The sequence below is a fragment of the Pelodiscus sinensis genome, chromosome 5 (genome assembly GCF_052426305.1).
Source record: "Pelodiscus sinensis isolate ZL-2025 chromosome 5, ASM5242630v1, whole genome shotgun sequence".
NCBI classification, from domain to species: Eukaryota; Metazoa; Chordata; order Testudines; family Trionychidae; genus Pelodiscus; species Pelodiscus sinensis.
In genome coordinates, this window is record NC_143056.1 from 14,191,135 (window position 1) to 14,209,028 (window position 17,894).

The window sequence follows — 17,894 nt, forward strand, 5'->3', positions numbered from 1 at the left end:
AGCATGTTACTTTGAAATTTGGCATTGTGTAGACACACCAAATTTCAAAATAAGCTATTTCAAAATTCAATTGAAATAAGGTACGCAATTTGTGTAGCACAAATTGCGTATCTTATTTCAAGTTTAGGGTGCTGTGTGGATGCACCCTCACAGGATTCCAAATAGAATTAGATAAATTCAGGGAGGTTAGGTCCATCAGTGACTATTAGCCAGGATGGGTAGGAATGGTATCCCTAGATGCTGTTTGTCAGAGGCTAGAAATGGATGACCAGAGACTTGATGATTCCCTGTCCTGTTCACACTCTCTGGGGCACCTGGCATTGGCCACTGTTGGCAGACAGGATACTGGGCTAAATGGACCTTTGGTCGGACCCAGTATGGCCTTTGTGTTCTTAATATCCAACTTGGACCTCCCCTACTGTAACTTGAGACCATTGCTTCTCATTCTGTCATCTGTCACCACTGAGAACAGCCTCTCTCCATCCTCTTTGGAACCCCCTCCAGGTAGTTGAAGGCTACTATCAAATCCCCCCTCAGTCGTCTTTTCTGCAGACTAAATAAGTCCAAATCCCTCAGCCTCTCCTAGTAAGTCATGTGCTCTAGCCCCCAATCACTTTTGTTGCCCTCTGCTGGACTTTCTCCAATGCGTTCACATCCTTTCTGTAATGGGGGCCCAGAACTGGACACAATACTCCATATGTGGCCTCACCAGTGCAGAACAAAGAGGAATAATCACTTCTCTAGATCTGCTGGCAATGCTCCTCCTAATGCACCCTAATATGCCATTAGCCCTCTTGGCTACAAGGGCACACTGTTGACTCACGTCCAGCTACTCATCTACTCTAATCCCCAGGTCTTTTTTCTGCAGAACTGCTGCTTAGCCAGTCAGTCCCCAGCCTGTAACAATGCCTGGGATTCTTCTGTCCCAAGTTTAGGACCCTGCACTCACTTGTCCTTGTTGAACCTCATCTGATTTCTTTTGGCCCAATCCTCCAATTTGTCTCTCCTGCAGGTTCAGGGCACTCCTTCACCTGGGGCTGCCCTGCACCTCCTCTCCTGCAGGCTCGGGGCACCCCTCCCCCTGGGGCTCGCCTCACCCTCTCTCCTGCAGGCTCGGGACACCCCTCCCCTGGGGCTCGCCTCCCTCCGCTTCGCTCTCCCAGCAGGGAATTCAAACCGCCTCTGAAGTTGCTCCTGAGATGCTGAGAGCGTCATCGCTTCCTAGCAACTCTCCTAGCAACGGGCCAACATCTGCTCCCTGCGGACCAATCGGGGCGAGGCACATCTGGGCGGCCCGCCCCCTGCTCCGAACGCGAGTCGGGGATGCGCTCGCCAGTGACTGCAGGGACCTGCCGGGGCTGGGGCTGGCGCGGGCGGGCTGCGCTGCAAGAGCGGTCGGAGAGGCTGCGGACCGAGCCAGGTAAGTGCTTGTTCCCTGGGGGCGGGGGGTGCCTGCCCGGCCCGCCGGTGCTCGGGAGAACTTTCCCTGCCTCTTCTGCGGCTTTGCTAGCCCCGCCAGGGCTGGGGAGGAGGGGGTGGTGGAGGGGAGACTGGCAATTAAATCTCCCCTGCCACTCGCCCTTTGGCCAGTCGGGTGGCTAGTGCAGGCTGAGCAGCGCGTGCTCTGTCCGCTGAATCCCGGGCACCTCCCAGTCCCAAACTCTGAAAAGTAACCATAGCAACTCTTTCCATGGGTGGTTCCTCCTCGGGATGAGACAACTGGCTATATATAGGCATCGCCGCTAGCGGAGGGCTACAGCCAGACCTAGGGGTTTCTCGCGCATCTGTATGAACATGTGGACAGGCATGAGTCTCTGCATGCAGCCCGTGCTGGGGCACACTCTTTCTAGTTTATCGTTTTCTGCTGGGGAGTGGTGTCTTTAATATGTGCTCAAAAATTCCCCTCTAACACAGAAGGCAAGACCCTGCTCAGACAGGAGCTCCTTTGCATCCCAGAAAAGGTGAAGCCTGACAGCAATCAATCAAAGGATGTAAAAGTATGTCATGTAAAGGGAGGGATTGGGGCTCTGAAAAGATACAGCTCAGGTAATTTCACGAGCACCAGGCAATAGGACAACAATTACATAAGAGGGACTGCTGCAAAACATACGCCCAAGTGACATGCGTTTTTGTAACGTTTCAATTTCTTTATGTTTCAAATGAAATCAAAGAAATAAAGTCAACGTTCTAGAATTGTATATGACTTCAGGAAGTTGCTTTTTTATGTTACAAACTTTCACAGGGTCTCCTTAAATAACATCTTGATCTCTTAACAAGCTAACAACTTTCAAAGTGTGTCTTGATTGTGCCAAGAGAAATGTGTTTGTCTGTCCTTGGTCTACCATGCCAGGTAACGGTTCAACAGTGCAGCACTGGGAGAAATGATAGCTGAGCCTGGGCAAAGAGGAAATTTTACCACAATTGCTGAAACCATCCCAGAAAGACACTTTGCAGATTGATTCAGCAGCACAAGGTAACTAACATGACAGCAGACTCAAAACAATGGCCTTTGTCTAATTACAGAACACATTTCTCTGTAATATAATGTGGCCAAACAATATAACAGTTTTCTGGTGAGACCTCTTCAGTGTATAAGTTTAACAAGGTTACTTATTTGCTGTATGCAGGCCAAATTGTGCTCACTTTGCTAAAGCAAATAATTCCCCAAAAGGAAATGGAGCTAATTGGTAATTAAGTCCAGTGTCTTCACTAATGTAAAAGTCAAACCTTTCATGAGCAGAGGGATACTTGTATCAGCAAAGAAAATGTGCACATGTATGTGCATAGAATTAATTAGTGGGATCCTCAGACGTGATTAGCAAACTATTAGGAATGTTATTTTAAAGCACAAAGCCAACAGTTTCAGTAACATTACAAGAGTATGGATAGAGCCTAGCAGTCTTTACTCAGGCAAAACTTTAAATGGAGTTTTCTCAACCTACAGTCTGAGCGAGGAATGCAAGATTTGTCGTCTTTTTAAGAGTTTGCAATTGATTTTGAATCCATGTGAAATCTTTGGGCTGGCAAAATTCCTCCCTTCCACATGTTTACCTGCTTGTGGTGTAGCTTCAGAGTCAAACAGGAGTCCTAGAGCATAGTAGCTACTCTCTGTGACCAGAAAAGCTGGAACCTCAGAAAAGATTTCAGCCAGGAGGCTCCTTATATGCAAGGTGTGTTTGAGTTAAAGAGAAGACCATTTATTACTGCATTTTGAAAATGGTGGCAAGGACGTTACAGTATTCCCTGGGGTGTCAAAGTCATGTCTCCTCTTGAAAATAAATGCCAATCTCTATTGGTTTAAAAGCTTGAAGTTATGCAAGAGATGCTGCATATGGTACGTGTCTCTCTCATCTTTAGCCCACCTGCATATTGATGTTGTTCCCTGATGCTGTGATAGGAATCTAAGTAGGAACATGTTCCTGCCGTTCACCTTGAAATGTGCATGAAGCTCATATTGTGGTCAGTGAATTGCAGAGGTTATCCACCGCAGATGTCTGGGCCATGATTCAGGAAGGGGAAACTGAGGCACAGAGAATGAAGTATCTTGCCCAAGATCACACATGCAGTCAGTAGAAAAAGATGAGAATAGAGCCCAGATTTTTCAGGTTCCACTCTAGAGCTCTAACCACAAGCCCATCCTTCTTCCTTGCCTAACTAACCATTTAAATATCTCAGTTGTACCTCCTGCCCCCAATATAAATTGCATTATTGTTAAAAATCACTCTACATCAACGGATTCATGCAAAGGAGTTTACCCTGTCATTGAGACCACTGTTATGATCACACAGGTCAAATTAAAGAGTTCTTGCAATTTTCAGTGAAGCGTATGGCATTGGTCCTTTCTGAATATATTTCCATTTTAATTTAGATAAGATAACCTTCCGTTCCAAGCATCTTAATACAGTGCCGCATATCATGTCATTTAGCACTACTATTGTTAGACTTGAAATTAATAGAAAGAGGCACATTATGCAGTTATAACATATAATTAAAGACCTTGTGAAGTTGCATTTGGGGAATCAAGGTTAGAGATGTAGGCGTCTATTCTTTCTGATGTGTGGGATTTATGGTTCGAACTTCCATTAGCATTAATGTGAACTACAAATGCAACTCCCCCATGCATGGTCTGTAGAGAGCAGACATTCAGCGAGTGTGTGATGCAAAGTGTAAATGGTGCACAGTGAGGGTGGCAGAAGGTGATGCACCAGGGCCCAGCACTGTAGAAGATCAGGCCACAGATTCTTATTTTAGCCTTTGCTGACCAAGAATGTACTTAAGTGTGTGTTTATATGCTTTGCTGAATGTGACTATCCTTACTTCAGAGATTGAGTATATGGGCCAAATCCAGCACTGGTGTAAGCAGGGGCATCACCAGTGATGCATGCACTAGCACTACAGGTTGAACCTCTCTAGTCCAGCACCCTCAGGGCCTGACTGGTTCCAAACCAGAGAATTTGCTGGACCACGGAGTACAATATTGTCTAGCAGAATTACCAACACTTCCACTGCTTACTGGGCTGTTAGAGGATATTTAAAGGTAAATTAGAGCTAAATAACAGCACAGAACACTGGGCCAGCACTGGTGGCTGTACACAAACTTTATGGGACTGCAGGAAACTTGGCCACACCCATGAAAAGTGGACGTCTGTCTAATTAAAATCATTCCGGATGATGGATGTTTCCAGACCAGAGAGTTCTGGACTAGAGAGGTTCAACTTGTCCTGAGAAAATTTGGCCCCTGGCTTGAAAGGTGGGGTGGTAGTGAAGACATTTGATAGGGTTATGATACAGCTGTCTCCCAGCAGGCTAAGAGCCTGGGGAGTGATTCATGCCACCTTAATGTAACTTTCAAAACACTTGACTCCCCAGAAGAGTCTTATACACAAGGACCACTGATTCATTGTGTTTATAAACAAAGCACTAAGGGCTTGCTGCGTTACTCCAGTGTTATGCAGCTGTAAGTCAGGCTGAAAAATGTAGATAACCAGGCAAGTCAGAGACTATAGCATTAGTCAGAAAGAATGCGGGTAGCTCAAACCATAGTTTGGGAGTCTATCTTTGGGTTTATAAACACAGAAACAGGAAGTCTGTGGGTGGCACTGGGGGATATCCCCCGATCATACCTTGTCTAAGTTGCTAATTGAAGTCACCGAGCACTGTGGGTGTGTAAGGAAAATGGGATCAAACCATCAGTTGTCTAACTTGTCTATGAGTGACAGTTCATTCTCATGCCCATTAGGTGCTTGGTCTTCCACATCAGCACACATCTCCCACTGTTCCATGTCTGAATAAGTGTAAGTGGCTATTTGGGCACTTAACTGCCTGCATGCATGATTGTTGCAAATATATGGGCAAATCAGAGTGCATGACCATTCACATTTGTTAAGCACACCAATAAGCCTCAGACTCCTGAAACAATGTCCTTTTAATGTGCGTCATTTGTTTAGTGTAAGAGTTGTTTTGTGGTTGAGAAACATTATTTCAAATTCTCCAGGATAGTAACACTTTTTTCTTCAATTCCCTCTGGCATAAAGCTGCCTTAAATCCAGCAGCGCTGGCCTTTATATAAAGGAATTTGGGTAATGTACAAACATGATGGTGGCTCCAATACCACCCCATGCCACCACTACAGCTACTGGCTTAGGGGGTATGAATTGACAGGGAAGGGTGGCGAGGCATCATGACACCTTTTGTGATCTGCTGCTGCTGCTTGAACAGCCCCAGGGCTAGTGCAAGGTAGAGCAGCCCCAGTCAGCACAAGTTAGAGCAGCTTTCGGTCTGCTCCGAAGTTGTGCCAAATCATAGGCACATCATCACCTTTAAAGCTATGTTGGTATCACAGATGTATGTCTGAGGACATGTCTACACAGCAAAGTTACCCCAAAAGGAAAGTTATCCAGAGGTAGCCTGAAAAAAACTCCCCCACGTCTTTTGAATGCGTCCACTATTTTGAAATATCGCAAATGTGCTATTTTGCCATCCCTGTAAACCTCATTCCACGAGGCGTAAGGGTTGGCTCGAAATAGCGCTTTATTTCAGAATTTGGCGCTGTGTAGACAACACCAAATGACGAAATAAGCTATTTTGAAATAGGCTCTGCAATTTGCATAGCAAAAATTGCATATCTTATTTTGAGTTTTGGGCGCTGTGTAGATGCACCCTAAGTGATCAAATCAAGCCCAAGACTTGGCCCATTTCCCTTATGCATCAACATGGTAGTAAACCAGAAAAGGCAAGATATTACAGTATTAAAATTGCATTGGAACAGGCCCATGTGCAGGGGTGTATGCGTGAAGGGTGCGAATGCACTCCCCGACAGTCCTTCATGGTCCCCCATGGGGACGATTCCAGCCAGCCGGGACAAAGCAGAGGTGGCATGCTGCCCCAGCCTCCTTCCCTTGTGCCTGGCCAGCCAGGGGAAGCCTGGGGCTGATTCCTCCATTCCAGGAGAGAGGCTGGGGGTGAGGCCAGGGGAAGGGCAGCCACAAGCCCCTCTCACAGCCTCCCCCTCCCCCCAAAATTTTCTGTGTACAGGCCTGTGGAAGCACTGAGATTTGACAGTGGGAGAGTCTAAACTGATCTGTTAGAGCAGGGGTTGGCATTCATTTTTGATGGGAGGGGGGCACTCCACGATTTTGGAAAGTGGTTGAGGGCTGCAATTTTCCATGATATTAATGGAGGAGATGTGGGGTCTGGGATGGAGTTGGGTGCAGAAGGAAGCTTGGGGTGTAAAGGATTAGGGTGCAGGTGGGAGAATGGAGTCTGGGAGGGAGTTTGGGTGAAGTAGGCAGTTGTGATCTGGTGCAGGGGTTTGGGATGCGAGCTAGGGTAGGAGGGGATTGTGATCTGGGGCAGGGGATTGGGGTGCAAGCTAGGATAGGAGGGGATTGTGATCTGGGGCAGGGGATTGGGGTGCCAGATCTGGGAGGGGGTATGAGTGGAAGAGTGGGGGGCAGATGGTTTGGGTATGTTGAGTGGGAGGACAGAGGGTTGGGAAAGGAAGGGGCTGGGGTGCTAGAGGCAGGCTCTGGCCAGGAGACTTACCAGCTAGCAGCCAAACCAGCCTGCCTGCTTGCAGACCCAAAGGTTTGCAGAGCTTAAAACATTTCCCAGCCAGCCTGTCTGACCTATTCTGTGTGTTTGCTTCCCATCCATTCCCTGCCTGCCACACAGGGGTGTTGTGAGATAAACCAATTCAAAATTATGCTCCGATACTGCAGTTGTGGGGGCCCATCTAAACAGGGAGAAGCTAGTATATGATTAGCCAAATATTTTCTGTGCTAGCCACATCTCCTGGAGACCTGCTCTTGCAGCGTTGCCTAATTTGACATCATTATAAAATTAGTCAGCAGTGGTGTTCTCCTGGTGACTTGACAAAGGTTCGCTATCTATAAATTGCTGGGATTAATGTTTACAGGAGCCAATTGATACAAATGCAGCAAAGGATCTGGCAATGCTGCAGACTACATGCATAGGAATGGGATGTCTTTTAGCAGCTGGAATACAAATTGCTTCAAATCAGACTCATTGAAGTAAATGAAAGTTAGTGACTTTGATGGCTCCAATTTGCAGAGCTGCCGTGCCCCCTCTATGCTGGTCTGGTGTTATAAGAGATCCTTTAACCAGGGAGAAGTGGCCTCTAGGAGTACTCACGTGTAAGTGTATTCATTGCAGCAGAGCATAAGTTAGAGCAGCTACAAGGCTGCTCTAACTTATACTGAGAGTTGAAACAGATTGCAGCTGGCCCAGGAATTCTTAGTCACCATTGTTCCCCACTCTGTTCCTGTGCTGAGCACGCCTTGGCTGGAATTTAGAACAAGGGCCAATGGGAGGCTTGCATGAGGAAGGACTTAGAGTCTAGTTCTTCAAGCTCTTGGATTATTGGGGTTTCCTGTTTAAATTCAGTAGGGTTTTAATTCCCTTGCATGATCAAGTCCTAGTTCAGGGCTGCAGGCTTTGGCCCCAAGTAATAAAGCAATCCCTTGAAAGTTAAAGAGAATTAAACTTTCCAGTCAGAGTTTGTGGGCCAGCCCTCTGGCTTCCTGTAGAAGCCCTATCCTAAGTAAATAATTGGAGAGCAAACACTGCACGTGGAACCTCACAAAGATCTTTCCCCTTCAGATGGTTCCCGTGGAATTTTCTGTGAGCTCAGGCAAAAGGGCTGTTAACCAGCTGCGGTTGGCCCCTGGGAAATATCCATGCATAAGAGAAATCCTGGGTGATATAGGGCCAACAGAGCTGATTCTACGCCAATCCACTCCCACTCCTCCATCACAGAGGCCCCTGGCCCAAAAGGGGTGTTGGAGTGTGACTCATGGCTGCCAGAATGGCCCATTGGTACAGTTAGGGATGCCTCGCCCCCCACCTTGATCGGGATAGAGCAGGCACAAAGGAGACATAAAGCCACCTATGTCCTTTCCTCCTCCATCCCTTGGTCCCTGTGTCAAACTCAGCTCTGGTGTAGGGGAGGAACTGGGCCCTTGCTGTCCAAAGGAATGTTCTGGGATCAATCCTGCTCCCAATGACGTCAATGGGCCAAATGTCCATGGACATCAATGACAGTGGATTGGGCCCACTTTCCCTTTGGGCTGGGCATAGCAGAGGAGAGCACACAGTCACTACACTTAAGGGCTATGTCTACACTGGCCACTTCTTCCGGAAAATCAGCCGCTTTTCTGGAATAACTTGCCAGCTGTCTATACTGGCCGCTTGAATTTCTGGAAAAGCACTGACGATCTAATGTAAAATCATCAGTGCTTTTCTGGAAAAACTATGCTGCTCCCGTTCGGGCAAAAGTCCTTTTCCGGAAAACTGTTCCGGAAAAAGGCCAGTGTAGACAGCTCAGATTTCTTTTCCGCAAAAAAGCCCTGATCACGAAAATGACGATCGGGGCTTTTTTGCAGAAAAGCGCGTCTACATTGGCACGGACGCTTTTCCGCAAAAAGTGCTTTTCCGGAAAAGCATCCTGCCAATGTAGACGCGCTTTTTCCGAAAATGCTTAGAACGGAAAACTTTTCTGTTTTAAGCATTTCCGGAAAATCATGCCAGTGTAGACGTAGCCAAGGAGTGCATCAGCACGCTCAGCGGGAGCCTCCAGCACAGCTGGAGCATCTGGAAAGTTCAGGGGAGTGAGAGTTAGTCAGGCAGTAATTTATCATGCTAGAACTTTTGCATCCGGATGGGCCCAGAACAACTCCTCCACCCCCAGAACTCAGCAGCAGCTGATCAGAGCCACATCTGCTCCTGCATTTGTCCCTTCCTCTATAGTGGGCAGTAACAAAAGCCTGTATCCAATGCCCTTACCGCCAAACACTGTGCTCTGAGTCTACCTCTTCGCTGAATGAAATGGAGTGTTCTTTCTGATCAAGGTGCCCATCCGAGTCATAGTCTAAACTAGTGTCCTTGACTTGAAAAGCAATACCACACAACTCCACGCCGCCCTGAGAGCTAACAAAGATTTTACTTTCTTCAGTAGCTCATGCACTTTACTGTGACCACAACGCCATCTAGTGTGTACAATGGTAACTGCCCTCCCGTGAAACCACATCTCCCCCGCTTCACTGGAGGAAGGGGAGGTAACATGGTCTCTTTTGTATGGCGGCGAATAAAGAATTTTGAACCATAAAGCTGCCATGCAGACCACTGAAAAAACTAACTGTTATTGCACCCCTCCCATATACATTAGTGTGGCTGAGGCACTGTCATATCTATATGCAGGATGTAAATTCATATCCTTCCTAGGTTAAGTTCTTCATTGGTACTTTTCATGGACTCATAGGGTTGGAAGAGATCTCAGGAAACCATCGAGCCCAACCCTCTGCTAAAAGCAGGACCAATCCCAACTAAATCATCCAGCCAGGTCTTTGTCAAGCCAAGACTTAAAAAACCTTTAGGGATGGAGATTCCATCTCCCTAGGTAACCCATTCCAGTGCTTCACCAACCTTGTGTGAAATAATTATTCTTAATATCCAACCTAGACATCTCCCACTGCATCTTGAGACCATTGCTTCTTGCTCTATCATTTGTCAGGACATCTGCACTGTGTAGGAGAAGTACTAGTATTCCATTCGTGGGTTCATACTTCTGTAACTGTTGCTAGCCTCATGCCCTTCTGATAGCTTACTCGTTTCACTTGAGTCGCATATAAAAGTCAAACTGTAAATCTTCATCACAGGAGTCTCATCTTTCTCTTAGTTCTGCTAAGCGTCTTGCACCACCAGTGTGTGCTTGGGGGAAAAAAAGGATAGAGCTAATAATCTGTAAACAAAAATCTTAGTCCCAGGAACCCTAAAGTTTAGGTTTATAGACACATTGTTGCACACATGCCAGAATGTTACATTACAAGGGACATTGATTGCCACAATTGTGGCTGATACTCTTTTTTGATTATTTTTTGTCACAGAGCTGATCCAATCAGAGTACTGACAAATACGCTAACGACGTCGAAAGTAGCCTACTTTAAGAGAAAATATGCAGAAGAAGAAGATTTACATCAAGATTACAATGGGTATTTTCCAAAAGTGAGTATGTGTGTAATAAATATTCCAAAGGTGAAAAGCTTTTGTTCTCATTCCTTGGTCCTAAAGCTGTACTGGTTGTTTTTACTTCTCAGCACCTGATATTACCAGAGGACCGGACTTGTATTCTAAAACTTTCTCTGCAGAAACTTCGATTTCTTGAAGACCCTGAGACCTATCTCCGCAGGTCTGTGCTAATTAACAATTTGCTGAGGAAGATCCACCTAGAGACAGACAGAGAGAGCTATGAATACTTTAAAGAGGCACCCTGTTATAGGACCGCTTACTCGGATACAAGAAAACGGCTGAAGTTTATGGTACAAGAATGCTGTTCTCAATCACTCTATTATGAAGAGCTGCATTCATATCATATTGTGCCTTATCCTGCAGAGAATTCAATTTATGGAATGGGCTATACAAGCAGCCACTTGGAGCAAAATTCTCAGTTGCTTATTTATAAAATGAACTGAAGTAGCTGTTAGATCCTCTGATGTTTTGTTTCTGAATGCTTGAACTGCTTATTAACACACAAAGATGAGGCACTAATTGTAAACACACTTACGAGAAATGATGGGAGATGAATAGAAGGTACTTTGAATAATACTCTGCAGTCTTTGTGCTCGTCACCTTGATTATAAAGTACCTTCTTTTCACATGCATAGCTGGTGCAATGTAAAGAGATTTATAAGCCGAGACCTTGTATGCCATGTATTTTGTAGAAACTAAGCGACATCAAGTTGTCAGTGTAGATATAAGCAAATTATCTACTTTGCATTTAAATTATGCCATCCCCGGTGAGAGGTAAAACCAGAATTAATAGTTTATTCTGACGAGGAAGATTGAGGAGGGGGAGTTACTTTCTATAATGTTTAGAAAGCAAGTTTTCTTGGAGAAATGCTTTGAATCTGAAGGAGTCAGTGCCAAAAGAAATGCCTCTTTGGTTAGGATTTAAAAAAGAAAAGAGCAAAATAATGGATCTGCTACTAACAAGAAGTGCTGTAGTGAGGGTGTTTTTAATTGATCCACTAAACTGCACTCATTTCTTATTTGTCTTTCTGTTGACACACATTTTGCTGTTTTGCAACTCAACGGAATGGCTCGGATGAAAGTCTGTTTTCACATCCAGTTGTCAGTGTTTTCTAAACATGATTTGAATCCCCTCCAGGTTGCTTGGCTGGAAGTCTGTGAGGCTTTTGTATGTGTGCTATTTAATATTTGACCATGTGGTACAGCACATGCTCAGTGTTGGAGCGTAGATGGGCATTTTTTTGTGATTTGAAAACAAAACAAAACCCACATTCCAGAATAGGAATATATTGGACACGCTGTAGTAAAACCTAAGAAGACTTTCATTTGAGATGAGTCTTGTCTGTATTAGTAACAGTGTTTCAGGTTGAGTTAAATGTCTGTCAATTTTAGGGATTTCCTATGAGACACACTGAGCAATCTGATGACTAGAATGGCAAAGTCATAACTGCCAGAGCTATGTTTTGAACATACCAAAGAGTAGCATTACGGAGAGGATGACATTAAAATAAATGAAGTCAAAAGCAAAGATTGCACTATAAATTGGAAGAACATTATTAACAAGCCGGTAAACTGCATAGTTACCAGTATATTTGTTGTTCACTTAAGGATGACTTGAAGCACAGAATGGTTGAACAAACATGCCTGATCCAAAATGTATGGAAGTTAATGGGAATTCTATAGACTATAAGCTTATAGTGAAGAAATCAACTTTGCATTGCTCGTTACAGTCACTGGAGCTTTAAAGGTGAAATAATAGTATGTTGTAACAGTGTAGGCAGAACAATGTATTCAATTAATCAGTTTTCTCCTGTAGATTTGACTGTTTCTATTTCTGAAGCATTTTACAGGAGAAAGAAATAGAAATGCTTTATAAGGATGTACTTAGTATAGAAATAAGATTCCACCTGTAACCCTACTTAAAATACCTTGCTCTTGTATATTGCATACAGATTTGCTGCAGTTAGGCATGTATTAACTATACAATGACAAAAGGAAAGGGCAGGAAGTATGAGGAGCAAAGTCAAGTGAGTCAAAAATGATATTCATAGTTAGATGCCAACTGCAGTTTTCAGAGACAGACAGAGAGAGAACTAAACATCCAGGAAAGAAGAGAATATTTAGTAAAACTCTTCAGAACTAAATTCAACAAAACTACTACTCCCAAATTTCAGACGCGACCGCTGTGTGAAATATTATTAATACTAAATAGCATACTGAGAGCACACGCACAGGAAAGTTGGAAAATGGAACTCTAGGGTGTTTCTTAAGTGAAATTAGTAATTATGAATGTTTACATTATGAGAAGCCACTTTCATTTTTCTTAGAGGCAAAATGCTCATACTTAATTTTGGGGGAAAAGGGACCAAATTGTCTGAAGACCAGATCCTCAGCTGGTGTAAATCAACATAGTTCCTTTGAAATCAATGTCCATTATTGGTCTAATGGAGTAAAACCAGCAGAAAAACTGGCCCAAATTTTCATACTGTATCCTGAGTTTTGTAAACTGAAACATTCCGAAAATACATCAGTGAAATGCTACTAATATATGCTACATAGCGCAACAAGGAAACCCAAAAGAAGGTCAAGCTAATCTGGAGAAAGATCTCCAATTATGTGATGTAAATAATGACTGGACTACTAGGTACGTCTACACTGCATGGCTATTTCGGGATACCAGAGGTATCCCAAAATAGCTACCCTGCATCTACACAAGCTGCTCATTATTTCATTTTTTTTTTAAATAACGGGTGCGCTATTTTGCCATCCTGGTAAACCTTGTTGCACAAGGGTTAAGGAATGACCCTAAATAGCGCGTTATTTTGAAATTTGGCACTGTCTCGATGCGCCAAATTTCAAAATAAGCTATTTTGAAATAAATTTGAGATAAGATATGCAATTTGCATTGCGCAAATTGTGAATCTTATTTTGAGTTTAGGGTACTGTGTAGACGCGCCCCTATAAACTGGTAGTGAAATGAGTTTGCTGTAGATAAGATATGTGGGAAATTATATGGTCACTGTGTTAGAGGAGCTTGTCATCATCACTCAAAGAGCTCTCTTATCTCTGATGCTACATTGCCTACAGTGTGCACTGGTAGAGGCAGGGAAAGGGATATTAGAGGACTAATGGGTGTCTACGGAAAATAATTTCCGTCTTCTGGTTTTAAAATTATGTAATTTTTCTGCTCTAAAAATTATAGCTTCATGCACTTTTTTCTTTTTCAGCAGAATTTGTAAATCAAATTATTGTATTGAATGCTGAAGAGCCCTTTCTCAAACTGACGAGCGTACTACTATATTGTATATACACTATAATTCTGGGCTGAAAGGCAAGACTCATTACACTGAATTATACTTCACAAATAATTCATAATGTTAGTTCTACTGATATTTTGCAAGAAAGGGAGGGAAAAATTGAGCAGGCGTTAGCCTTTAACTTGGAGCAGAACTACAAGACTTGTTTAAGTAATCCATGAAAAGTAGTTACCTTCTCTGGGAAAAAGTAACTGTTTCTTGGCTGGTTAAAAACTTATTTTATATAGTGCTGTAAGATGAGGTACAGCTTAATGCACCTTTAAAATATATAAAGAAACAACACTCTAAATGGGGATTTAAGTAACTAACTGCTTGATGTTTCAGAAGATCAAGGGTTTGGCTCTCCCAGAGCTGGCTGGAAAAATTAGATAACATTTTCACTAACGTTTTGTTCCTCTTTTTGGCAGGAGAGGGGCAAAATGTAATTAAAAAATTTCAGTAAAAACCTGGAGGAAATTCTCATGAAAATTTTCACTCTTGGTCAAATTCTTAAGAAAATATTTAATCAGAACTTCAAAATTGGAAACATTTTCAAATGCCCCCACTTTGTATTTCTATAGATAGTTATGCTATTGCAGAGTTTCGCTCATATGGCACACACATTCAGATGTCTGCACAGAACAGGTGAATCAATCCCTATAACTTGAATATGAAAGTTATTAAATTATTTGGTAATACTTTAACAGTCAGTTAAAGCCACCACTTAGTACTGTGATACAGATACATAAAGAGATGTTTTATGCTTAAAACCTGTCAGAGTTCAGTTTGATTTGTGTGGAGTCTTTTCTGGATTTTTCTTAAGTGAGCCTATCTATATGTGGCCCACAGTCAGCCGTCAGTGTAAAGCAATGTACAGTAAAACTCCAATAGTCCGGCATTCCTGATAGTCCGGCATCAAAATGGCAAGAGCCTAGTGAGTGAGCTTCGGCAAAAAAAGAGTCACAAGGTAACAGCGGCAGCAGCTGAACTGAGCAAGAAGGGTAAAAAAGGCTTAAAAAAAGAAAACATTACAGTATACTGCATACAGTATGTACAATAAAAAGGGTTAAGAACACTTTATATACAGTATATAATGTATACAGTATATACATAACCTGCTTATACTACCTCCTGGTAGTCCGGCATATCTGATAATCCAGCACCCCTAAATCCCATAGGTTCCGGATTATCGGAAGTCTACTGTATATGATTTTACTACTGTACTGTGCACACACAGAGAGGTTATATTTCTACTGAGTGAAAGTTCTTCCTCTCAAAATGAGCCGCTTGGAACATAATCTAAAAGTAATATTTGACACCTGAGAGAGACTATAAATGATACGTCTGATCTGGTAATAACATCTGGTAATTAGCAAACGACTGGTTTAAGAAAAATTCACGTTCAGCATATTTACATAGAAACTCACTAGACTGTTTATTATAAAGGTGTAAATTATTACATTTTCTTTATACTGCTTTTCCTGGTTGCTTTGAGTATGGGGCCCGATTGCGAAAACATTTACTAATTGGCATAGTGTTTATTGTGCTGAGTTGTCACATAGCTTGCAGTGGAACTACTTGTGGCTGCAAGTATTTGCAGGATCAAGCTTATAATTATCACTCGCCAAAGGCAGAGTGCCTTGCAGTTAGATGATAGAGGCTTAGACCAGATCTGCACTAAAGTGGAAGGTCAAATTAAGATACACAACTCCAGCTACATTAAGTATGTAGCTGGGAGTCGATATACCTCCATAGCTGGAGGCCGATGGGATCAAACGCTTCCATCGGCTTCCCTTACTCCTTGCCTAGAACAGGAATACTGGTGCCTACAGGAGTGCTCTCTGAGTTTGAGTTAGCGGGTCTTTACTAAACCCACTAAATCAAACTCCCAAAGATCGATTGCAGCAGTGTCGATCTTCCACTTAGTAAAGACATGGCCTAAGTCATATACATTTGGGAATACACTGGCCTGATTCTGAAAGCTCTTTTAATGTGCTTAACTTACCTACACATATAGCCTGATTGATGCTAATGGGATACTTATGTGCTTAAAGTTAAACATGTGCTTAAGTACTTGCAGGATTTGGGTTGATGTATACAGCGGTGCCACTCCTGAACTGCCTAATTTTAAATGGATGTGATTACTGAGCTATTGCTTGAGCTTGTGAATGCGTGTCTCCAGCACTGTCAATGGAACGTCTTGTTTTTAGTGAACGTGTTCAGTTGACTATATCAAATATTGTGCCTTAAAGCCCCCGTCCCCCTTTTTAGGAGCCTTCCGTGAAGACTACAAACCACAATACACCTGATGATATTTTTGTGTATTCTTCAACGATCCAGGTTGATACTTGGGAATACATACAAACAAACAAAAAACCCAACCCAAAGCAACCTAATAGCAGGATTTCAGATTCTACCCACTATAAACCCAGACTTTACTTTTCCTTCTTTTTATTCAATGATTTATCATTCATGATTCATGCAATGATATTTCCCCTGTTCTTATCATATTCCTTGGGTTCTGTTTTAACCACAGCTGCATGATACACAAGATATTCGTCATATGAATTCAGGGACAGAGCTGCAAAATGGAATTCTCTCACTCAAATCCCTTATATAGAATGGTTTTGCATCTGGAATCACCCTTACACATAATAGCTGGTACAGGCATAGTCAAATATATTTTATATTATTAATAAAGCATCAAAAGGAGACATCCATTTCTACTGAAAGGCATGTGCCTGCATTATAATGTTAGATGGTGATTCTCTGCCACTTAGTCACAGTAATATATATTTGTTGTATAATCATGGGAAAATGTTGTTTTTAATGTTTAAAATGACTTGGGACCCAACTTAAGGGTTTTATGAGATTGTTTTCTAAAGTGAATGGTAGGAAAAAGCGTACATGTATTTTGAATATATATATATATATATATGTGCATGTTGTTAATAAAACATCTATTTCTATTGAAACATATAAACTTTCATTCAAAAAATTCAGATACTCAGGGATCAATGCATATGATGACTGTTTGATGCCACACACGCTTATCATCCCAAAGAGAGGGTTTGAACATCTTCAAGTTTAACACACAGGATACGTCTAGACAGGCATGATTTTCCGCAAATGCTTTTAACAGAAAAGTTTTCCGTTAAAAGCATTTGCGGAAAAGAGCATCTAGATTGGCATGGATGCTTTTTGCGGAAAAGCGTCCGTGCCAATCTAGATGCGGTTTTGTGCAAGAAAGCCCCAAGCGCCATTTTCGCGATCAGAGCTTTTTTTGCGCAAAACAAATCTGAGCTGTCTACACTGGCCCTTTTGCACAAAAGCTTTTGTGCGAAAGGACTTTTGCCTGAATGGGAGCAGCATAGTATTTCTGCAAGAAGCACTGATTTCTTACATGAGATCGTCAGTGTTCTTGCGGAAATTCAAGTGGCCAGTGTAGACAACTGGCAAGTTTTTCTGCAAAAGCAGTTGCTTTTGCGGAAAAACTTTCCAGTCTAGACACAGCCACAATGATTTAAAAAAAAATGCAGGTCTCAGTCTCATAGGTTGAAGTACATGATAGATTCTCATGTCTGTGTTGCGCCTTCTGGAGGTGGACAGGCTCAATGTTGGTACAAGAGTTGGCCTAAATTGATCAGATTCCTGGCTGCAGCCCCTAAAATAAGGTTTTTGAGAAATCCTCTGTCATTTCTTCATGGAAATTATTTAAATTCCTCTTGAAAGGTATTTTCAAATCAGCTTGTGTTCCAATTATTTCCATTCAGATCAGGGGTGGACAATAAGTGGCCCGCAAGCTGAATGTGACTCAGGTGGACTGCCACATGCTTTATTTACTTGAACATCTGCAGGTACAGCCACTTGTAGGTCCCATTGGTTGCAGTTCACTGTTCCCAGCCAAGGGGAGCCGTGGGAAGTGGTGGGGCAGACTTATTGCACACCCCTGGTTTAGACACTGAAGAAGGACCTCAGACAACAGCTATTAGAGCTTATTAGGAAAGAGGTTCCTGTTCCCTTCCCCTACCTGTCATCTAAGATGATGAACAT

At 42.9% G+C, this 17,894-nt stretch overlaps 1 long non-coding RNA gene across 2 annotated transcripts; it reads left to right on the forward strand.

Moving 5' to 3' along the window:
* Positions 1–1,013: 1,013 nt before the first annotated feature.
* On the forward strand, positions 1,014–16,793 carry LOC102457057 (uncharacterized). 2 transcript variants are annotated; one of them, XR_003088025.3, is made up of 5 exons: positions 1,014–1,420; positions 1,915–1,961; positions 2,351–2,473; positions 10,404–10,521; positions 10,614–16,793. It is a non-coding gene; the product is annotated as an uncharacterized LOC102457057 (long non-coding RNA). The 2 variants fall into 2 exon arrangements; XR_331178.5 differs by lacking the exon at positions 1,915–1,961 and having other exon boundaries at positions 1,058–1,420.
* The last annotated feature ends 1,101 nt before the right edge of the window (positions 16,794–17,894 follow it).